The sequence below is a fragment of the Pongo pygmaeus genome, chromosome 19, assembly GCF_028885625.2.
Source record: "Pongo pygmaeus isolate AG05252 chromosome 19, NHGRI_mPonPyg2-v2.0_pri, whole genome shotgun sequence".
NCBI classification, from domain to species: Eukaryota; Metazoa; Chordata; class Mammalia; order Primates; family Hominidae; genus Pongo; species Pongo pygmaeus.
This window is the reverse complement of record NC_072392.2, coordinates 33,470,809-33,476,921: the sequence shown is the minus strand read 5'-3', so window position 1 is coordinate 33,476,921 and position 6,113 is coordinate 33,470,809. Positions and strand designations below refer to the sequence as shown.

General features: G+C 39.4%; 1 protein-coding gene across 1 annotated transcript in view; it reads right to left on the bottom strand.

The window, feature by feature from the left end:
* Positions 1-6,113, bottom strand: part of LOC129017989 (protein FAM182B-like) — a 789,280-nt gene that overhangs the window by 495,936 nt on the left and 287,231 nt on the right. The gene's annotated exons all lie outside the window — the stretch shown is intronic.

The window sequence follows — 6,113 nt, the reverse complement described above, 5'->3', positions numbered from 1 at the left end:
AGGCGAAGGGGACGGGGCGGGGCGGATCAGAGCGGAGGAGGCGGAGCCGGGCGGGGTTGAGGGGACGGGGCGGGGGGCGGAGAGGCAGGGGGCAGGGGGCGGGGGGCGGAGTGGGCGGGGCGGAGTGGGCGGGATGAGGCGAGGCGAGGCGGGGGGAGGGGACGGGGCGGGGCTTGGCGGGGGCGGACCCGCCCAGCGCTGAATCCAAATCGTATCTAAGCTATTTTCTAGCTCTGACATCCTATACATCACTGCATATGTGCATAGCATGCCAAATACTGTATAAACCAATATTGGTTTTTTTTCTTCTCGGGAGGTACTATATAAATAAAGTATGTACATCGTATCTAATATCAGAACATTCAAATCCCATATTGAAAAGACTATAAATTGACCATAATCCTATGATTCTGTTTAGCAACAGTGCGTTCCTTCTCAGTCTTCACTTTTAAAATATCTAACAGGCTCGATGTCTTGAGGCTTTTTCTTTTTAAACCCAACATCCTTTTTCATATTTATTAGTTTAGTACTTTGGTTTTACTCAATAAAAAGGCGGGGTTAAAAAAAATCTGAATTATTCTGCAATGTTTCAGGCAACAGAGGCTGAAAACAACATTGTTAAGGCGGGGGGACAATTCTTATACTCTATGAGGCTTCTTGTTTAATTTTTATTAAATTTCCAGAATAATAAGCGTAGGATAGCTAACGTTTGTCTGTGCGGGGTAGATTAGTTAACCTTTACTGAATTCACAATATGGCATCAGAGATTTAATCTGTATTTCCTAATTCTTATAAATTAAAGCTGAAGTTTAAGCTTCATTTGCACGTCAGAAATACCACTTGCCATGAATAAATAATGTTTTTAGAAGTGAGCATTCCTGATCTCCCTGTTTGTTAAGAATTGTCTTCTTTTTTCAGCTGCTACTCTGCTAAGACAGAGTTAGCCCCTGAGCTATGTTATCAGTTCAAGGCTTTGCAGATAGCGCTGTATTGTGGGGGAAAAATAAACATGGTTTTCAAAAAGGAGGAGAACATTTCTATAACGCTGACACTTTTAGTAATCAGGGCTATTGATGTCAGATGGCTGTTGGGACAAATGACATCATAAAAAATACAAAATTATGTTTGTTTATGTTCATTTATTTTCAGATTTCCTAGTAGTAAAGGGGCTGTGCTTTCACTCAGGCTTATATGATGATGTCATTTCTCAGACCAGCAGCTATCTGCTAGCATTCTGTCCTGGACTTGGGGCGCATCTGTGACAGTAGCTGGGCCTGTCATCCAGTGAATAGCTCATAGTTGACTCCCCTCCATCAGTATAAGCATGGGTGTGGGTGACTGCATGGTAGAGGGGGCCGGGGTAGCCAGGGACCAGAGGTTAGTGAACCATTGGGTAAGATGTATAACTGTTACTCAGGCTCATAATTTTTCAACTTTTTCAGATAGTAATAACAAGAAAGTCCATCCTTACCAGTGTCAGTCTCTGTTTTAAGTGTTATTCATATATTACCTCATTTAATTATCACACCAACCGTATGAGAAGCTGAGGCTCAGAATGTAAATAGGCTACTGAGGTCACATTGCTGGTGGATCTTAATCTCAGGCCAGCTTGGCTCCTAAGTGTGTGTTCTCACTCTATTGCCTCTGAAACAGGAAGGAATATATGGATACTCTAAACTGTTAAAGAACAAGTTGAAAGAATTTTATTTCCGGCAACATGGGCTGACAAGAACCAGAAAACAACAAAAACTTCTGGAATACATATCAAGAACCATTTTAAAAAACGTGTCAATGAGCTGCAAAATAATTAAGTGTTTGCAAAGGCAAAAAAATTAAAATTAAAAAGTGAAAGTAGAAACCCAAAGAAGTAATTAGATGCCATTTTTCACCCTTAAGATAGTTGCCAAGTGTCATACTGAAACTCTCTTTTCATAGTCTGGGAAGAGGATGGGGCAGCAGAATAGCAGACAAAGTTTAGATCCTGTCCAAGGTAGGAGGGTTAGGAGAAGACATCAAAAGTAGGACACCGGCCGGGCGCGGTGGCTCAAACCTGTAATCGCAGCACTTTGGGAGGCCGAGGCGGGCAGATCACGAGTTCAGGAGATCGAGACCATCCTGGCTAATACGGTGAAACCCCATCTCTACTAAAAATACAAAAATTAGCCGGGCGTAGTGGCGGGCGCCTATATTCCCAGCTACTCGGGAGGCTGAGGCAGGAGAATGGCGTGAACCCGGGAGGCGGAGCTTGCATTGAGCCGAGATTGCACCACTGCACTCCAGCCTGGGCGACAGAGCCAGACTCCATCTCAAAAAAAAAAAAAAAAAAAGTAGGACACCAAAAAGATAGGTTTAGTGTAGGAGGGAGCTATGAATCAACCTGTCTGCCTCCCCTGTCTCCTGACCCCTCAATCCCTACAGCCCCTGGAGTAGCAGACAAGATTGTCCATCCTGAGGGAAATCATCTCTCCTGAGAGTGAGGATACATTAATATATAACCATGGGCAGCCCTTCCACTGGTGGCTTCACATATAAGCTGTATAATCTAAAAAGTCTCAAGCTGCAAATTTAAAGTGACATCAGGTTTTTAATGCCTTCCAGGTTCCTGGCAAAAGCAAAATGGAAGACAGCTTCAAGGAATGTAAGTTTTTAATCAAAAATCACAAACATGTATAATGGGCAAGAGCCAGCAGAAACAATGTACAGAGGAAACAACCTACAGAGACTTAAGATATTAAAGTCACCAAACATCACATGAAGTGTGTCTTACACGTAAAGAAACCACGGGATTAAAGAGCATGAGTATGAAAATAATCAAGTATATTGGGAAGAATTACCAAATGGAAATCTAGATTTGAAAAATACCATAACTGAAATGGAAAGTTTAATGGATTAGTGTCACAGCCAACTAGATACTACCAAAAAGAGAATAATGGATATGAAGAAATAAATACATATTCAGACTTGTAAAGACTTAAGACTTTCTTACCTGGAGACCTGCACTATAAGAAAAATTAAAGGTTGTCTTTTAGGCAGTAAGAAGGATACCATATTGAAATCTAGATCTGCACAAAGGAATGAAGAGCACTGGAAATAGTAACAAAATGGACAAATATATGATTTGTTATTATTACTTAAGCCTCTTTAAAATATAATTGTTTAAACAAAAGTAATAAAGTACTATGGAATTTACAACATGTAAAATAAAATGGATGATAGTCATAGCTTAAAGACTAGGAGGGAAGAAGTATACTGATGTAAGTTTCTTATACTAAAATGACATATTATCATTTGAAGGTAGACTGTGATCAGTTGAAGACATGCTCTATAAACACTAAAGCAACCACTAAAATAACTAGCCAAAGAATTGTAGCTGTTCAGGAAAAAACAATCTCATCAAAAAGTGGGCTAAGGACATGAATAGACAATTCTCAAAAGAAGATATACCAATGGCCAACAAATATATGAAAAAATACTCAACCTCACTAACTATCAGGGAAATGCAAATCAAAACCACAACACGATACCATCTTAATCCTGCAAGAATGACCATAATAAAAAAATCAAAAAATTAAAATAGGTGTTGGTGTGGATGTGGTGAAAAGGGAACACTTTTACACTGTTAGATGGGAATGTAAACTAATACAACCACTATGGAAAACAGTGTGGAGATTCCTCAAAGAACTAAAAGTAGATCTACCATTTGATCCATCAATCCCACTTCTGGCTATCTACCCAGAGGAGAAGAAATCATTACATGAAAAAGATGCTTTCACATGAATGTTTATAGCAGCACCATTCACAATTGCAAAAATAAGGAACCAGCCCAAATGCTCATCGATCAACGAGTGAATAAAGAATATACACACACACATACATACCATGGAATACTACTTAGCCATAAAGAGGAATGAAATAATGGCATTTGCAGCAATCTGGTTGGAACTGGAGACCATTATTCCAAGTGAAGTAACTCGGAAATGGAAAACCAAACATTGTATGTCGTTACTCATAAGTGGGAGCTAAGCCATGAGGATGCAAAGGCATAAGAATGATACAATGGACTTTGGGGCTTGGGGGAAAGGGTGAGAGGGGGTCGAGGGATAAAAGACTACACATTGGGTACAGTGTACACTGCTCTGGTGATGGATGCACAAAAATCTCAGATATTGCCACTAAAAAACTTATTCATGTACAAAACACCACCTGTTCCCTGCAAAAACCTATTGAAATAAAAATAAAGAAGGATAAAGAGGAACCACAAAAAGAAATTGAAAAGCAACCAGTAAAGGAGAGTATGATGTTCACAAAGCCAAAGGAAAACATTATTTCAAGAAAATGGTGGCCAACTTTATCAAATGCTGCTGAAAGTTGACATAAAATGAGACCTGATAGTCAGCCATTGGATTTAATAAAGTGGCTAGCCCTGATGACCTCACAAGAGTCCTTTGGGTGAAGTGATAAGGAGAAAGCTTGACTGAAAGGGATTTCTGAGAGAACAAAGTAGAGGGGTTGAATGCGGTAAGCACAGGCAACAATTTCAAGAAGGTTCACTCAAAAAAGGAATGGAGAAAAGGTAAGTAGTTATAGAGGAAGTAGAGTCAAGATCACTGTGTTCTATGAGATGAGAAAAAAAATATCATGTTTGCATGCCAATGGAAATCATCCACAGAGAGGGCAAAATTGATAATGTAGGAAATACAAGGAAGTATTTCTGGAATAATGTCCTTGGATTGGAAGTTAGGAAAAAGAAATATTGACTTTAGATGATAGATCATTCCATTCATCCATAGTAAGTGGGATATGAGTATATGAGCACAAATACAAGTGGATGGATAGATGTATTCCTGCGAATTCTTAAGGTTGCTTTCATGAAATAAAGGCAACATGGTACTTTTTCTCCACTTAAAAATTTACAATAGTTAATAATGTCATATAGAATTCTGTGAAATTCTTGAAATATTCAGTGATTAAAAGATTATTTACTGAAGCATGCATTCTGCCACATATTTTTCTAGGCATTGGAGGTAAACCAGAGACAAGGTTCATATTTTTGTAAAGTGGGGACAGATATATATCACAGGGCACATAGCAAAGCCAGCTTTCATAGGGAAGTGAGGAGTTAAGCTCAGAGAGAGCAGGCCCTGGGTCCACCATTTTTTCAATATCTACAGAACTGGGGTTGTAGGGGGGATGGTTTGAGGTCTTCTAGTGACTAATTTGAACTTGCCATTCCAGATTCATCTCTCATTCAGTCTTTGCCTACATACTTAGCTTCAGTGACTGCAAATCTAACCACCCCAGTACAAAACTACACCAACATTCCCATGTGTACTGGTCTGTTTTTTTTTTCATACTAACTCCTTAGCCTCAATGCCCTTTTCCCCTTCTCATAGCTTACCATTATTTTAACACCCTACACAAATAACACCTCTTCAGCACCTTTCTTCAAATAAAATGTATTATCTTAAGGTTTACAATTAAAAAAAAGAGAATTGTAGGTTGGGCTCAGTGGCTCATGCCTGTAATCCCAGCAGTTTGGGAGGCTGAGGCAGGTGGATCATGAGGTCAGGAGATCGAGACCATCCTGGCTAATACCGTGAAATCCTGTCTCTATTAAAAATACAAAAAATTAGCCAGGTGTGGTGGTGGGCACCTGTAGTCTCAGCTACTCGGGAGGCTGAGGAGGAGAATGGCATGAACCCAGGAAGTGGAGCTTGCAGTGAGCCGAGATCCCGCCACTGCACTCTGGCCTGGGTGACAGAACAAGACTCTGTCTCAAAAAAAAAAAAAAAAAAAAAAATTGTGGCCGTTTAAGAAGAGAGATAAAATGAGATAAAATGGTATGATAAAAATACTTGATTAATTCAAAGGAAAATGGAAAAAGGAATTAAAAAACAGATGAGATGAATAGAGAACATATGCAAGGTGAGTGGCTCAACCTAAACATATCAGTAATCACATTAAATGTAAATAGTCTAAATACCCCAACTAAAAGGCAGAGAGTGTCAGATTACATTGAAAAACTAAGACCCAACTATATTCTGCCTATAAGAAAGGCACTATAAATATAAAGACACAAATAGGTTAAAAGTATAAAGATGGAAAAAGATATA